Source organism: Triticum aestivum, chromosome 3D, assembly GCF_018294505.1.
Source record: "Triticum aestivum cultivar Chinese Spring chromosome 3D, IWGSC CS RefSeq v2.1, whole genome shotgun sequence".
NCBI lineage: Eukaryota > Viridiplantae > Streptophyta > Magnoliopsida > Poales > Poaceae > Triticum > Triticum aestivum.
In genome coordinates, this window is record NC_057802.1 from 55541176 (window position 1) to 55560382 (window position 19207).

Consider the following 19207-nt stretch of genomic DNA (forward strand, 5'->3'; position numbering starts at 1 on the left):
TGACTCAACACTAATCTTTATTATATATAGCTCACGGACTCGATTACATAGAGGGATCATAAGCAAAACTCACAACTAGATCATACTAAAACTTTATTCTACTAGATCAAGATATTACCAAAAGGATCGAACTAAGAAAAACGGTAAAGATAGGAGTGTGATGGTGATACGATAACGGGGCACCTCCCCCAAGCTTGGCAGTTGCCAAGGGGAGTGCCCATACCCAATACTCAGTTCTCCTTTTCTGGTGAAGAAGATGGTGGTGATGATGGATAGTCGCACATCAAGCGTAGGAGATCTTCCAATTTGTGGATAATGCCCTTGAGTGTGATGATATGCTCCTTCAACAAAATATTTTCATGTGTGAGATACTTGTTTTGTACACGAGCTAACTCAATCATCTTGAAAGCTTCAATCTCAGTTGGGGTAAGAAGATTGTGATGAGGTGGAAGGATGTCTTCTTCTTCTGCTGCCGGAGCTTGATCCTCCTTGGTCTTCTTGATCCCATCATCCTTGTTGATCTCCCCAGGTTCTTCTCTCTTCAGCTCTATCTTCATTAGCCAAGCATCATTGCCCTCATTGTTGGAGGAGGGGGATGACATGATGCCTGGCCTTGACAACTCTGGTAGGAAACATGTTGAAACAAGAACATAGGATATTTGCGTGATACGAGGGTCAAAAACCTTCGGGAGATTATATAATGAATTTTTACCGACCAAAAGAAGTATCGTACAAGAAAACGGATTCCAGAGAGCACACGGGGTGCCCACGAGGCAGGGGGCGCACCCAGGGGGTAGGGCGCGCCCTCCACCCTCGTGGAAGCCTCGTGTCCTTCCCGGACTACTTCTTATTTTCCTATTTTCTTAAATATTCCAAAACGGAGAAAAATTGCCATTAGAACTGTTTTCGAGTCGGTATACTTACCGTACCACGTACCTATTCCCTTTCGGAGTCTGAAACGTTCTGGAAAGTGTCCCTTATGTATTCCTCCGGGGTTACAGTTTCGATAACATTAGTTTCAACATTTATGGGGTTACCTGAGATATAATGTTTGATTCTTTGACCGTTCACCACCTTCGGATTTGTGCCTTCAAAGTTGTTGATTTTTATGGCACCGGAACGATAGACCTCCTCGATAACGTAAGGCCCTTCCCATTTAGGGAGAAGCTTTCTTGCAAAAAATCTTAAACGAGAGTTGAATAGCAACACATAATCACCTACATTAAACTCACGCTTTTGTATCCTTTTGTCATGCCATCTTTTAACTTTTTCCTTAAACAATTTAGCATTCTCATAGGGTGGGTTCTCCATTCATCAAGTGAGCTTACGTCAAATAGCCTCTTCTCATCGGCAAGTTTGAAATCATAATTGAGCTCTTTAATAGCCCAATATGCCTTATGTTCTAGTTCGAGAGGTAAGTGACATGCTTTTCCATAAACCATTTTATACAGAGACATACCCATAGGATTTTTGTATGCAGTTCTATAGGCCCATAATGCATCATCAAGTTTCTTGGACCAATTATTTCTAGATCTATTAACAGTCTTTTGCAAAATTAATTTGAGCTCTCTATTACTCAATTCTACTTGACCACTGGACTGCGGGTGATATGGAGATGCAATTCTATGATTAACATCATACTTAGCAAGCATTTTATGAAAAACACCATGAATAAAATGTGAACCACCATCAGTCATTAAATATCTAGGGACTCCAAACCTCGGAAAAATAACTTCTTTAAGCATCTTAATAGAGGTGTTATGATCAGCACTACTAGTTGGAATTGCTTCTACCCACTTAGTAACGTAATCAACAGCAACTAATATATGTGTATACCCATTAGAGGAAGGAAACAGTCCCATATAATCAAAGCCCCAAACATTGAATGGTTCAATAACAAGTGAATAATTCACAGGCATTTCTTGACGTCTACTAATGTTACCAATTCTTTGACATTCATCACAAGATAAGACAAACTTACGGGCATCTTTGAAGAGAGTAGGCCAATAAAAACAGGATTGCAATACCTTATGTGCAGTTCTATCTCCAACATGGTGTCCTCCATAAGCCTTGGAGTGACACTTGCGTAGGATATGTTCCTGTTCATGCTCAGGTACACAACGTCTAATAACACCATCTACTCCTTCTTTATAAAGATGTGGGTCATCCCAGAAGTAATGTCTTAAATCATAGAAAAACTTTTTCTTTTGCTGGTATGTGAAACTAGGTGGTATAAATTTAGCGACAATGTAATTAGCATAATCAGCATACCATGGAGCAGTACGAGAAGCGTTTATGACAGCTAATTGTTCATCAGGAAAGCTATCGTCAATAGGTAGTGGGTCATCAAGAACATTCTCTAACCTAGACAAGTTGTTTGCAACGGGGTTCTCAGCTCCCTTTCTATCAATAATATGCAAATCAAATTCTTGTAGCAAGAGAACCCATCTAATAAGTCTAGGTTTAGCATCTTTCTTTTCCATAAGATATTTAATAGCAGCATGAGCAGTGTGAACAGTTACTTTTGAATCAACAATATAGGGTCGGAACTTAACACAAGCAAATACAACTGCTAAAAATTCTTTTTCAGTAGTAGCATAATTTCTCTGGGCACCATCTAGAGTTTTACTAGCATATTGAATAACATTTAATTTCTTATCAACTCTTTGTCCTAGAACAACACCTACAGCATAATCACTAGCATCACACATAATTCAAAGGGTAGATTCCAATCAGGTGGCTGAACAATAGGTGCAGAAATCAAAGCTTTCTTAAGTATTTCAAATGCTTCTACACAATCATCATCAAAGACAAAAGGGATATATTTTTGTAAGAGATTAGTCAGAGGCCGAGAAATTTTTGAGAAGTCCTTAATGAACCTCCTATAAAAACCGGCATGACCAAGGAAACTTCTTATACCTTTAATGTCCTTAGGACACGACATCTTTTCAATAGCATCAACTTTAGCTCTATCAACTTCAATACCTCTTTCAGAAATTTTATGCCCCAAGACAATACCTTCATTAACCATAATGTGGCACTTCTCCCAATTCAAGTCAAGATTAGTTTCTTCGCATCTCTGCAAAACTCGATCAAGGTTGCTCAAGCAATCATCAAAAGAAGTTACATATACTGAAAAATCATCCATGAAAACCTCAACAATCTTTTCACAAAAATCAGAGAATATAGCCATCATGCATCTTTGAAAGGTAGCAGGTGCATTGCATAAACCAAAAGGCATACGTCTATAAGCAAATGTACTGAAAGGGCAAGTAAAAGTAGTCTTTTCTTGATCCTCTTTTGACACAGGTATTTGAGAGAAACCAGAATAAGCATCTAGAAAGCAAAAATGTGTATGCTTGGATAATCTTTCTAGCATTTGATCAATAAAAGGTAAAGGGTAATGATCCTTTTTAGTGGCTTTATTTAATTTGCGGAAATCAATTACCATCCTATAACCTGTAACAATCCTTTGTGGAATCAATTCATCTTTATCATTAGGAACAACGGTAATACCTCCCTTCTTATGGACACAATGGACAGGACTTACCCACTGACTATCAGCAACGGGATAAATTATACCTGCCTCCAGAAGTTTTAGTATTTCTTTTCTTACCACTTCTTTCATCTGAGGATTTAACCATCGTTGGTGATCAACAACTGGTTTAGCGTCTTTCTCCAATTTTATTTTTTTGCTGGCATAAAGTGGGACTAATGCCCTTAAGATCATCAAGAGTATATCCAATAGCAGCATGGTGCTTCTTCAGAGTTTTCAATAATTTCTTTTCTTCATTCTCTAAAAGGTTAGCACTAATAATAACATGATATATCTTCTTTTCATCAAGATAAGCATATTTGAGAGTATCAGGTAATGGTTTAAGCTCAAACATGGGATCACCCTTGGGTGGAGGAGGATCCCCTAGGATTTCAACAGGCAAGTTGTATTTCAAAATAGGACCCTGTTTAAAGAATACTTCATCTATTTCCCTTCTTTCATTCATAAACATATCATTTTCATGGTCAAGCAAATATTGTTCTAAAGGATCGTTAGGAGGAACGACAATAGAAGCAAGGCCGATAATTTCATCTTTACTAGGCAATTCCTCATCACGGGGTTGTCTACAATATTTAGCAAAATTAAACTCATGAGACATATCCCCTAAACCAATAGTAACAACATCCTTTTTGCAGTCTATTCTAGCATTAATAGTATTCAAGAAGGGTCTACCTAATATAATGGGACAAAAGCTATCTTGTGGGGAAGCGAGAACAAGCAAATCAGCAGGATATTTAACTTTCCCACACAAGACTTCAACATCTCTAACAATCCCGAATGGTGAAATAGTATCTCTATTGGCAAGCTTAATTGTAACATCAATATCTTCTAACTCAGCTGGTGCAATATCATGCATAATTTCTTGATATAAAGAATGAGGTATTGCACTCGCACTAGCACCCATATCACACAAGCCATGGTAACAATGATCTCCTATTTTAACAGAGATAACAGGCATGCCTACCACAGGTCTATTTTATTTTTTAGTATCGGGTCTAGCAATTCTAGCAGTTTCATTGCAGAAGTAAATAACATGCCCATCGATATTATCAGTCAAGAGATCTTTAACCATAGCAATATTAGGTTCAACTTTAATTTGCTCAGGGGGTTTGGGTGTCCTAATATTACTTTTGTTGACTACAGTTGAAGCTTTAGCATGATCCTTTATTCTAACAGGAAAGGGTGGTTTCTCAATATATGTACTAGGAATAATAGGATCATTATAAGTGATAGTCTTTTCTTCAACTTTAATAGGTGCAACTACTTTTACTTCAGTGGGAGGATTATATTTAAACCACTTCTCCTTAGGGAGATCAATGTGAGTAGCAAATAATTCACAGAAGGAAGCTACTATCTCATAGTCAAGTCCGTATTTAGTGCTAAATTCACAGAAAACATCGGTATCCATAAAAGATTTAACACAATCAAACTTAGGTGTTATACCTGACTCCTTACCTTCGTCGAGGTCCCAATCTTCAGAGTTGTGTTTAATTCTTTCCAATAAATCCCATTTGAATTCAATAGTCTTCATCATAAAAGAACCAGTACAAGAAGTATCGAGCATGGAGCGATTATTGAGAGAAAGCCGAGCATAAAAATTTTGAATAATCATTTCTCTTGAGAGCTCATGATTGGGGTATGAATATAACATTGACTTAAGCCTCCCCCAAGCTTGAGCGATGCTTTCTCCTTCGCGAGGCCAAAAATTATATATATAATTACGATCACGATGAACAAGATGCATAGGATAAAACTTCTGATGAAATTCCAATTTCAGTCGGTTGTAGTTCCATGATCCCATAACATCACATAGCCTAAACCATGTCAATGCCTCTCCCTTCAAAGATAAAGGGAAGACCTTCTTATTGATAACATCATAGGATAAAGCTTAAATAATCCACAAACTTCATCCACATAGATTAGGTGCAAATCGGGATGTAATGTTCCATCTCCTGTAAAAGGATTAGCTAGCAGTTTCTCTATCATACCTGAAGAATTTCAAATTAAACATTTTCAGTAGGTTCAGCAGGTTGAGGAGCAACTCTCGGCTCTACTGGTCGGGGTGAAGATACCCCGAACAAGCCCCTCAGAGGATTACTTTCCATAGTAACAAGTGACAGTAAATTTCAGCACACTATATAAACTTTTCCTTAACAAATTCCACCTACCAAAGGCGCTTCACTACCCGGCAACGGCGCCAGAAAAGAGTCTTGATGACCCACAAGTGTAGGGGATCTATCGTAATCCTTTCGATAATTAAGAGTGTCGAACCCAACGAGGAGAAGAAGGAAATGACAAGCGGTTTTCAGTAAGGTATTCTCTGCAAGCACTGAAATTATCCGTAACAGATAGTTTTGTGATAAGATAATTTGTAACGGGTAGCAAGTAACAAGAGTAAATAAAGTGCATCAAGGTGGCCCAATCCTTTTTGTAGCAAAGGACAAGACTGGACAAACTCTTCTATGAAGGAAAACGCTCCCGAGGACACATGGGAATTATCGTCAAGCTAGTTTTCATCACGCTCATATGATTCGCGTTCAGTACTTTGGGTATGAATATAACATTGACTTAAGCCTCCCCCAAGCTTGAGCGATGCTTTCTCCTTCGCGAGGCCAAAAATTATATATATAATTACGATCACGATGAACAAGATGCATAGGATAAAACTTCTGATGAAATTCCAATTTCAGTCGGTTGTAGTTCCATGATCCCATAACATCACATAGCCTAAACCATGTCAATGCCTCTCCCTTCAAAGATAAAGGGAAGACCTTCTGATTGATAACATCATAGGATAAAGCTTAAATAATCCACAAAGTTCATCCACATAGATTAGGTGCAAATCGGGATGTAATGTTCCATCTCCTGTAAAAGGATTAGCTAGCAGTTTCTCTATCATACCTGAAGAATTTCAAATTAAACATTTTCAGTAGGTTCAGCAGGTTGAGGAGCAACTCTCGGCTCTACTGGTCGGGTGAAGATACCCCGAACAAGCCCCGCAGAGGATTACTTTCCATAGTAACAAGTGACAGTAAATTTCAGCACACTATATAAACTTTTCCTTAACAAATTCCACCTACCAAAGGCGCTTCACTACCCGGCAACGGCGCCAGAAAAGAGTCTTGATGACCCACAAGTGTAGGGGATCTATCGTAATCCTTTCGATAATTAAGAGTGTCGAACCCAACGAGGAGAAGAAGGAAATGACAAGCGGTTTTCAGTAAGGTATTCTCTGCAAGCACTGAAATTATCCGTAACAGATAGTTTTGTGATAAGATAATTTGTAACGGGTAGCAAGTAACAAGAGTAAATAAAGTGCATCAAGGTGGCCCAATCCTTTTTGTAGCAAAGGACAAGACTGGACAAACTCTTCTATGAAGGAAAACGCTCCCGAGGACACATGGGAATTATCGTCAAGCTAGTTTTCATCACGCTCATATGATTCGCGTTCAGTACTTTGGGTATGAATATAACATTGACTTAAGCCTCCCCCAAGCTTGAGCGATGCTTTCTCCTTCGCGAGGCCAAAAATTATATATATAATTACGATCACGATGAACAAGATGCATAGGATAAAACTTCTGATGAAATTCCAATTTCAGTCGGTTGTAGTTCCATGATCCCATAACATCACATAGCCTAAACCATGTCAATGCCTCTCCCTTCAAAGATAAAGGGAAGACCTTCTTATTGATAACATCATAGGATAAAGCTTAAATAATCCACAAACTTCATCCACATAGATTAGGTGCAAATCGGGATGTAATGTTCCATCTCCTGTAAAAGGATTAGCTAGCAGTTTCTCTATCATACCTGAAGAATTTCAAATTAAACATTTTCAGTAGGTTCAGCAGGTTGAGGAGCAACTCTCGGCTCTACTGGTCGAGGTGAAGATACCCCGAACAAGCCCCTCAGAGGATTACTTTCCATAGTAACAAGTGACAGTAAATTTCAGCACACTATATAAACTTTTCCTTAACAAATTCCACCTACCAAAGGCGCTTCACTACCCGGCAACGGCGCCAGAAAAGAGTCTTGATGACCCACAAGTGTAGGGGATCTATCGTAATCCTTTCGATAATTAAGAGTGTCGAACCCAACGAGGAGAAGAAGGAAATGACAAGCGGTTTTCAGTAAGGTATTCTCTGCAAACACTGAAATTATCCGTAACAGTTAGTTTTGTGATAAGATAATTTGTAACGGGTAGCAAGTAACAAGAGTAAATAAAGTGCATCAAGGTGGCCCAATCCTTTTTGTAGCAAAGGACAAGCCTGGAAAAACTCTTATATGAAGGAAAACGCTCCCGAGGACACATGGGAATTATCGTCAAGCTAGTTTTCATCACGCTCATATGATTCGCGTTCGGTACTTTGATAGTTTGATATGTGGGTGGACCGATGCTTGCGCGCTGTCCTTACTTGGACAAGCATCCCACTTATGATTAACTCCTATCACAAGCATCCGCATCTACAAAAGAAGTATTAAGGTAAACCTAACCATAGCATGAAACATATGGATCCAAATCAGCCCCTTACGAAGCAACGCATAAACTAGGGTTTAAGCTTCTGTCACTCTAGCAACCCATCATCTACTTATTACTTCCCAATGCCTTCCTCTAGGCCCAAACAATGGTGAAGTGTCATGTAGTCGACGTTCACATGACACCACTAGAGGAGAGACAACATACATCTCATCAAAATATCGAATGAATACCAAATTCACATGACTACTTATAGCAAGACTTCTCCCATGTCCTCAGGAACAAACGTAACTACTCACAAATCAAATTCATGTTCATAATCAGAGGGATATTAATATGCATAATGGATCTGAACATATGATCTTCCACCAAATAAACCAACTAGCATCAACTACAAGGAGTAATCAACAGTACTAGCAACCCACAGGTACCAATCAGAGGTTTGGATACAAAGATTGGATACAAGAGATGAACTAGGGTTTGAGAGGAGATGGTGCTCGTGAAGATGTTGATGAAGATTGACCCCCTCCCGATGAGAGGATTGTTGGTGATGGCGATGGTGATTATTTCACCCTCCCGGAGGGAAGTTTCCCCGGCAGAACAGCTCCGCCGGAGCCCTAGATTGGTTCCAGCAAGGTTCCGCCTCGTGGCGGTGGTGTTTCTTCCCAAAAGCTTGCTTCTGATTTTTTTCAGAGTAAAAGACTTCATATAGCAGAAGATGGTCACCGGAGGCCTGCCAGGGGGCCCATGAGGCAGGGGGCGCGCCCAGGGGGTAGGGCGCGCCCCCCACCCTCGTGGATGGTGGGTGGCCCCCCTCTGGTAGTTTCTTCGCTCAGTATTTTTTATTAATTCCAAAAATGACTTCCGTGGAGTTTCAGGACTTTTGGAGTTGTGCAGAATAGGTCTCTAATATTTGCTCCTTTTCCAGCCCAGAATTCCAGCTGCCGGCATTGTCCCTCTTCATGTAAACCTTGTAAAATAAGAGAGAATAGGCATAAGTATTATGACATAAAGTGTAATAACAACCCATAATGCAATAAATATAGATATAAAAGCATGATGCAAAATGGACGTATCCCCGTGTCATGCAGGGGTCGTCCAGGCACCAATGTCTGTACAACACTTCTCTAGTACTATCGCTTGTCTCTCTTCTATTAACTCACCCGACTTGCGGGGCCGTGGAGTGTGCCTATGGTCGGTTCTCAATTGCGGTCCCACATGTGTGTGCAAACGCAATATGACATGTGTTCTATTCGGAGAGTGGCGTGCCAGACCGACCGACCCTGGGGTGCGAAGCGAACGCAACGGGCGTGTTGTATACTCCGTACATTTGTACCGCCGTTTTCTTGAGGCTTTGCTCCATGGCGCAATCCATGGATAAAAAATTAGTATACTGTACTATCTAAAAGTCGAGGGCGGGGCTTTTCCCGTGCGGTAGGCGGGGCAGTTCCGCCTAGTCGGTTCGACAGAGACTCGAGAAGATGAGGGAGTAGGCTGCTGCAAACGTAGGGTTGTGTGATTTGACAGCGAGTTACTGCTGGACAGGTGGGGCCCGGTGATTTCACTTGCCATTATCATTTTAACAGTGGCGCTATGACCGACGTGATTCTCCTGATTCCTGACCACCTCCATACAGGTGCCTCTCCTGATGCTCCACCATGTAGAGGCTGGGTCTTGCTTGAGAGCCCACTCCTCCACCTTTTCCTTGCCTATTTCCCCCACATATGCAAAAATGCCATGTAAAGCGGCCTTATAGCCCACTATTGTACTTGATCCTTGTGGCACTCCGGCTTAGAGAAACCGGAACGCCCCATATTCCAGCCCAGAGATCGAGGAGAAGTCTTCTGGAATACGGCACTGCTTAGCATAGAACAAACCAGCTTTCTATTATTACACGAATAAGAATACAAGGTCTCCGATATTACAATGAATAACATCGGCACGACGACACTACGCCATCCTCAGTTGCTCTATACAAGCAGCAGAACAACTCGAAGCAGGAAAAAACTTCTAGCAGTGGAACGCTTATCCTAGCTCGCACGAACGGAAACCACGACAAGCAAGCAATCAAATCTGGCATGACCTGGAAACTGGCATAACACGCCAGGTCAGTACATTGAATGTACTTGCAAGCTATAACCAGAAGCATTCAAGACATACAACAGCATGGCAATTACAGGTTAAGCAGGAATTATCATGAGATCATCAGGATAACATGGCATGAACAACATGAACATGATACAGCTAGAATAATATGAACATGGCATGAACATATAAATCTGACGATACTAGCATGCAACATGATGACACTATATGCACCACTTATTCTGCTCGGGTTATCTCGTAACCATCACATGCAGCGCTTACCAACCTCGGACATCACACAATCATCTCAGGATCAAATCAAGCTTGGTATAAACAATACCGTAGTAATCATTAAATGACCACAAGGAGCTTGAATTTTACCCACGATTCTCGCACAACATCACGAATGTCCAACAACTCGGTATCCTCGATACCACGGTGATCATCTCATGATCACCAACGGAACCACTCTTGGTTCAACGGGTTACCTCGTAACCGAACTGTGATCTTTCCGGCGACCACAACCAACTTATCTCCTCATCGAACCGAGGTTGTTATTGATCACATTATTATTATTATTGTTGACTCACAGTGTGACCAAGTACGAACTGGGCCCTTATCCACGGGCGCGGCTATCGATAGATTTAGTATACACTCTGCAGAGGTTAGTACACTGTACCCACACCACGGAACCCATGGCCTCGCACTCCCATTCGGGTGGACCAACGACGTTCCGACAAAACCGATCTACTGCCATGACACTCTCCCGGTCACTCCGACTCACTCCCCACTGGGCTAGTCCCGGGTGGCCCCGTGTCTACCAAAGAGACCAACGGCCACCGTCGTGGCCAAACATAAACCATCCCAAACAGGGACAACCCGGGTACAACAACAACAACGGGCACACAAGGCTTATGTCCGCCTACCTGATCAGGGTAGCGCGCGCCCATAACCTTCCCTCGTTGGAGGCACCGGCGAGAGGCACGACAATAGACCCAGTAAGGACCTTCCCATAAAGGTAAGCGTGGTTGCACTGGTCAGCTCGATATGGTGGCACCATGACTCAGCCAACAGTTGTTCAAGTTCAATTTAAGCCGGTTAAACTGGAATGCAAATATGCTGAGCCACGATAAAATAACATGATGCAATTACAATGCATGAGCATGATATCAACATAAGCATGAGGGTACAACATAACTATCCACCATATCAACAATGAATCATATCCAACTAAGCATACCATAATGATGAGCATGAATGTTACAAGTACAACACTACTCATAACATGACCATTAGCATCAACAATAAATACCATGCAAGAATACATCAATAACATTACCGAGTAATCACTTAATCAACTAACATCAAAGGAACAATGCATATTAACGATACTCGGTAACCGATGTTAGTCATGCACCGAAGAACATGACCAACCCAACATGTACTATTATCAAGCATGGCAATATGAAAGTAATACTAGCAAGTAGAACATAATAACAGCGTGCAAGAAAACGTAGCATGACGGAACCCACCGACCCATAAGCATAACCGAAATAACGACAGCAGTAGCAGAACAAGCATACAGTTATTAAAGATTCAAGTTGAAACCAATGCTACTGCATGGATATGATGCAAATGGTGGTTGTGGCTTGCCTGGGGATGAAGAATGCACCGGGGAGAAGTGCAGAAAGATCGCGGAAAGAATCGCCGGAAAACGTTTTCTCTCAGAGGGGGCTGATTAAGCACAAGGGCAAAATGGACATTTCACAGTGTCAAACCATCATTAAAATGGAACAAACAGAACGGGCTTGACTAAACGAAGAAGTGAGCGTTGGTTTCACCTCAAACGGAGTTACGGTTGCGGAGTTATGAGTTGTAGAAGATCAGGGACCTAGCTGTGAATATTTTCATCACCAACGGGTCCCTGGGAGGAAAAACATAAAGCGCATAAGGATAAGTACGTTTTCTCAATGTGAAAACGTATTCTGAACCGAAGTAGAATGAAAATACATTTTCACAACAGGAAAGCGTAGCAAAGAGAAACCCGTCTCCACTTATCCACGTGGACCCGTGGCTGGAGCCACTTCCAGGCGGGGCCCAGGCGTAGGGGGAGGGGGCACGGGAGCTCGTCTCCTTCCTCCCGCTCATGTGCTCCCGTGCGGGGCAGAGCAGGAGGCAGGGGAGGGAAGCGGCGAGGGGGCCGGCCAGCTCCGGCCGTCTCTGGCCGAGCCGACGGCACCGGCGGGACCGGGGCGACGAGGGGGTCCCGTTCAGAGGGAGCACGGCCGTCGGGAAGGAGAAGGGTGGAGGGGAGAGGCGGCGCCAGGAGGAGGACCGGGACAGACGGGCGGTGGTGCTCTTCGGTGAAGCAGGCACTCCAGCGAGGGGGCAAGTGGGTGGCGTGGATGAGTGCAACTAGGGGGACTCGGTGGACGTGGTGGGAGGAGGAGAGGAGGCTCGGGTTGGTGGGAACCAAGCCGAGACCGAGGCGGCTATGGAGGACAGAGGCGAACTCCGGCGAGATGTGGCGATCCTGGTGACCAAATGAGGCGAGGGAGAGATGAGTGATATGAGGAGGGGTTCGGGGGTCCTTATATAGGCGTGGGGGAGGGCTCTAGAGCCTCACGGGCAAGCTCTCGACAAGCTCTAATGGAGGTCAGCAGCCCGACGTGGTATGGGCATGGCGTTTGTGACACATTTAAGGAGAACCACGCCGAGGCATCGATGCAGGGAGACGAAGTAGATCACGGGGAAGCTCCAGGACATGAATGGAGGTCGAGACGAGGAGGGAGGAGACGAGCACAGTGGCCGGACCGAGCCAGAGCTTGCACTGTGCGTGACGCCAGCGTGATCACCACAGGCGTTGGTGCAAACGGCGCGTTCTGGCCGGGCCGACCATGTCCATTAGATAGACCGTCGTGTCCTCAGTCAAAATGAGGAAATAAATCGGTCCAGGGGCAAAGAAGAGATTAGCACTTAGCTCCAAAGTAAATCAGTAAGAAGATGTTTGAAACTTGCTGTGGTTAAACCAGCTTGGTAACGTGGTAAATAGTTTGTCTGATGATGATAAAACACTAAGGTGATGTTGATAACCAAAAATCAGACTAAGAGGAGGATTTTAGATGAGGGTTGCTGTAGAAAGTGCAAAACTGGCCAGAATTGGGGATTTGGATGATACACTCACATACTTGATTGTAATGAGCTGAAATTTGGCAGAGAGGGGTTATATGATGATATGAAGCTGTTGTAAAAATTTCATGCCATTTGGAAATACCAAAGTGGCACTTGCTTCACAAAGCTTCATTCTGGACAGAAAGTTGGAAAAATTACACAGGGCAATTGGATTAACTAATTCAGCTAAAACTTGGTGGAGGGAGTTGATATAGGTAGAATCATGTCCTCGTAAAATTTCAGCTCAATTTAAGCAATATAAAATATAGTTGCTTCACAAACTGAAAATCTGACCAGAATCTAAGATTTGGAGCTGGGCTCACATAGAGGATTGGATGCGTCTGAAATTTGGAGGAGGCTAATTATATGAGCACATGAAGAGGCATGCCGAATTTCAACTCATTTGGAGGCTCCTAGCTAGTACTTCCTTCACCGTGGCTTCTGTTTGACAGAAACTTTGAAAAATCACCGAGGAATATTGGCTAGGCAAATAAAGTTGAATTTTGGCATGTGGCAATTATTTGGACATAAGAACATGCCCAAAAGGTTTGGGAGCAATCAGGAAAGGATAGGTGGCACTTCCTTCACAGAAAGCCACACTGGACAGAAATGAAGAATAATTATTGGGGAATTATTCTTGGGCTAGGAAAGGAAAGTTTGGGCATATTTGATCAACATATGACCCAAAGGAATTATGAGAATTATTTGGGAATTTTTGGATGGACAGAAATATAGGTTGCTTCACAACCTAGGGCAGACAGGGTTATTCCTTTAATAGAAAAAAGGAATATTCCTGAGAAAAAGTAATTAGGGTTTTGGTCAGTAGTGAAGTGGCATGATCTTGGCAAGGTTTCGAGAAAGGTGAGCCACTTGGGAGTGGGAATGAAGATGATCTCCCACAAGGCCACAAAACCACTCCAACAAGAAAAACAGAGCAAAAACCAATAAACCAAAAAGAAAAAGAAAAGGACCAAAATCCAGTCTGTTACAAACCTGCCCCCCTTAAAGAAATCTCGTCCTCGAGATTTGGTTGCTCAGGGAACAAGTATGACTTGAGGACACCGTTTCCAACTCGGGTATCCTTTTTTCCTTTAGTTATTGTTCCCCCTAAGAATTTCAGATGATTAACATACCTTGCTCTGGGGTGGCTTGCTTCACCTTTCCCCAAATTCTGACGGGCATTTGCTCATATACCAATTTCTTTTTACTGACATTGATTTCCCATACCTATGGTGATATTCAAAGGATCTGAGCATAAATTTTCTTTTGGTCATGAAAACCTTTTTTGCCATGGGGTTTGCTCAAACAAATGCCAGCCTTCTGGTTTCAATAAATGCTGAGAATTAATCATGGCCATCTTCTCACGGGATCTGACTGCTCATAAGAGGTACTGATTTATTTTTGATTTATTCCTTTGGCTCAAGCATGAGATATGTACCAAAGATTCGACTGCCTTTGTCGGGAGCAATATAACGAGGCATGAAGTTATAGCCAAGTCATACCTCAAATATTTACATCTTGAGACTGGCCCGACAGGGGGCTGACGGGCAAATGCTTTTCCTGACACACTAACCGTGTACTTGTTTCTGTTGGTGAGTATACCGGGTCTGAGCTGATTGTTCAGATTTTGACTTTCTCATTTCGTCGGTATACCCATTCGGATTTTTCACACTAACCATCCCAAGCAGGTCAGCGGGATATGAAACCCTGGTAGAGCAGAGTAATCCTCTGGCCACTAACTGATTTGGGTATCCGAACCCTGATGGTCATGCAAAAATCATCATACCGTGGCTATCAGTCTCACCCTTTAACGGTCATGTTTTTCTTTGGCAGGATATCTTACTGAAATAACTTGGCCACATATATCGTTGATTCTTCGTATGACCAGGGGCATGATTTAGTGCAATATTTTTGTCATTACTCCTGGTGTTTGGGTTCCGCACTTATATGACATATACTCGGGACTTGTAGCTGTACATAGCTCATTGTTGAGGCCAACCATACAAGAGTTCATGAGATCTCCTTGTTGGTGCGGGAATATTGGCCTTGATGGCCACTGTCGTGACCGCTGATTCTGTGATGTCTTATCCAGACCTTGTAGATCCTTGTATTACATAAGATGTGTATCTCTGCTTATGAGGTTGGGGGATCCTTACTTTCCTTTGGTATATTCTGCTGGATCCTGGCCGCATCTCGTATGAGTGACGGACATGACTGGGGATGCATGCTCACCATATATAAGAATCATATGCGACCAAACACTTGATCCTTGGGGTAGGCATATGTTTTGACTGATTTGTACTTCTGACCAAAAATATTGCTGATCTAACTCTTGAGATGTACTGCCATATTTTGGCAACTCATCATATAACCTCTGAGGACGGTGCAATAGTGTGGTACTGACGTGGACTAATTTGCTTACAAGAGAAGCCATCCGAGTAGCTTGCTGAGGAGGACTTGTTAACTTCTGCTCAAATCTTTTGTCTGGGTATCGTGCAGAAGAAGGCTTTATAGCTTATACACGAAGCTTGGTCTGATTATTGTGCTCGAGAAGCCTGAGTTCCGTACTTGAGAAGCTTCTCCTCGGATTTGCTTGTTGAGAAAAATTCATTTCCGTCTGTCAGAAGTTTTTACCGAGGTATCTTGTTGAGAAAGACCGGGTATCTTGGGCCGGAAATTGTTCACATGTCATGTTGAGGAAAATTGAGGAGCCTTGCATCATCAATTTCTTCTGATAGCGTGTGGAGGAATACTGAGTTTCTTACACCCAAAGCTTCATATTAATATGCAGACTGAAATCTACACACATGCCCATAATATTCGGTGGCTGATCATGAGAAAATTTGTTTGACTATCTTCCTTGAGCATATCACATTCTGACTTTATTTCGGATGATAACTGTGACGCCCCCGATTCAATCATACACGCAAATGTGTACGATCAAGATCAAGGACTCACGGGAAGATATCATAACACAACTCTAGACACAAATTAAAATAATACAAGCTTTATATTACAAGCCAGGGGCCTCGAGGGCTCGAATATATAAGCTCGAATACACAAGAGTCAGCGGAAGCAACAATATTTGAGTACAGACATGAGTTAGACAAGTTTGCCTTAAGAAGGCTAGCACAAAAGCAACATCGATCGAAAAGGCAAGGCCTCCTGCCTGGGAGCCTCCTAACTACTCCTGGCCGTCGGCGGTCTCCACATAGTAGTAGGCATCGACGGTGGCATCTGGCTCCTGGGCTCCGACATCTGGTTGCATCAACCGGAAAGAAGAAGAAAGGGGGAAAAGGGGGAGCAAAGCAACCGTGAGTACTCATCCAAAGTACTCGCAAGCAAGGATCTACACTACATATGCAACATTATCAAAGGAAGGTTGTATATGTGGACTGGGCTGCAGAAATGCCAGAATAGAAGGGAGAACCTAGTCCTATCGAAGACTAGCATCTTCAAGCAGCTCCAAGCATCTTGCAGCATTAGAAGAGATAAGAGTAGCATAAGGTAAAGTAGTAGAAGTGTTATCAACCTCGGCCAGAGATCCTTTCTCGACTCCCTGCAAGAAAGCAATCCCAGAGCCATACTATCCAATTCTCATCACAATCCAATTCTCATCACAAGTATGCAGTTCTAGTTGTATCGATCGGGATACAACTCCAAGTGTCCGTTACCGTAGGACAGGCTATCGATAGATGTTTTCTTCCCTGCAGGGGTGCACCAACTTACCCACCACGCTCGCTTAACTCCGGCCGGACACACTTTCCTGGGTCATGCCCGGCCTCGGCCAAACAATACGCCGCAACCCGACCTAGGCTTAATAGAGAGGTCAGCACGCCGGACTAAACCTATGCTCCCAGGGGTCATGGGCCATCTCCCTGGGAACTCCTGCACGTTGCATGGGTGGCCGGTGAGCAGACCTAGCTACCTCCTTCAACAAGGCAGGTGCTTACGCAGTCCAACCCGGCGCGCGCCGCTCAGTCGTTGACATCTATTAAGCTTCGGCTGATGTATATGACGCAGAACGCCCATACTATGCCCATGTGATGGTTAGTGCTATCAGGCCAGAGGCCCCTCGGATCAAATATCCAAATCGTAGTGGATTAGGAACGCGCGGTAACAAGCAGAGACTCACGAAAGATGTGACCCCGTTGCCCCATCTCGAGGACTTGCGGCAAGGGCTAGGAATGCCCGGCCACGCCTCGTAATTATCTCGCGGGCACCCTCCAGGTCAACCAGTCTGCACATCACTCGCAATTAAGCTCGCGCGGGTACCCCTCAGGGCCGACCCGTCTTTAGTAACATGGTTCAATGTAAAGTCATAGTAACCATAGTAACTGTGTGTCCAAACATCAAGGGGAAAACCCGAGGAATCACCCCTGGTGGATTCCACTCTATGTAATCATCAAGGTGAACGTAAGAGGAACCACCCCCGAGGTTCACACTTGAGGGGTTGCATGACAGAGTCGTACCGGAAGTGGTTAAGGCGGAATGACCCTCGATGACCACGACCGAATAGCTACACTACTGGGTTAACATCAAAAGTGCTGTAGAGGTCTCACCCTCGGCACTCGATAGTAACCCACTAGTGTCGAGCAACTAAGGGGAAAGTGATGTGAGGTGTCGGGGCCTGGTCTTCGATCCCGTTGATCGGGTCTTCAATGATGAAGCAGGGGCAGCAAGGACAAGGTGGGGGTCACTGATGGATCACTAACCAACCTATACTAAGCAGTTTAGGATAAGCAGGTAGGTAACAATAAGCAGGTTACAAAAGTAGGCTATGCATCAGAATAGGAGCAATCAATTACTGTAGCAAAATCTAATGCAAGCATGAGGGAATGGAATGGGCGGTATCGGGATGATCAAAGGGGGGGGCTTGCCTAGTTGCTCTGGCAAGGAGGGCTCGTCGTCGACGTAGTCGATCACCGGGGCATCATCGGCCTCGGGGTCTACCGAGAGAAGAGGGGGAAGAAACAGTAAATATAAGTAAACAAAAGCAACGCTAAGCATGACAAGACGATAAGCAAAACTAGGGTCGACCTAACGTAGTACTACACGTTGCGGACGGAGAGGATAAAAATCCGAGGATGAATTCCCGACGTTAGGTGGATTGCGGACAAAGGAAAAGAGGGGGAAAGTTCCAAGTTCAGCATGCTAGGGGCATGTGACAGATGAACGGACCACGTATTCGGATTCGTTGGATTTTTCTGAGCAACTTTCATGTAGAAAACATTTTCATCCGAGTTACGGATTATTATAAATGATTTTCTAAAGTTTTAAATGATTTTATTGATTTATTTATACTCCAAAATTTAATCAGTAAATACTATTGTCACATAGTGCAGTGGCAGCCATAGTGTATGACAGGTGGGGTCAGAGTCAAAGTCAACAGTCTAGTCCGCTGTTGACTGGGTCAACATTGACTGGTCAAACAGGGCAGTGGGGCCCACTGTCATAGACTAGTTTAATTAAGCAGGTTTAATTAGACTAAATATGTTCATTAGGCTAATTAATCAAAGTTAATTAGGTAGTTAACTAAGCAAATTAATTAATTAATCAAATTACTAATTAATTAATTAATTAATCTTATTTTTATTTTTCGTTTTTTTAACAGGGGCATGGGGCCCCCTGGTCAGTGGCACAAGGCCAGGGGCTGTGCAGCCCAGGAGCGGGCGCCGCGGTACCTAGAAGGGCACCGGCGGGCACGGCACCGACGGGGGAAGGGGCGAGGTCAAGCCGGGGTAGCAGGGGCCGTCGCCGGACGGCGGCAGCCGAAGCGGTGCTGCGGCGCGGCGCCAGCTGTAGTAGCAGTTCGGGAGCAGCAGCGGCAGCAGCGGCGACAGCGGGTGCGGGGGCGACGGGCGCATGGGCGGAGCGGCAGGGCGCGGTGAGCGCACCGGGAAGGGCCGTGGTGC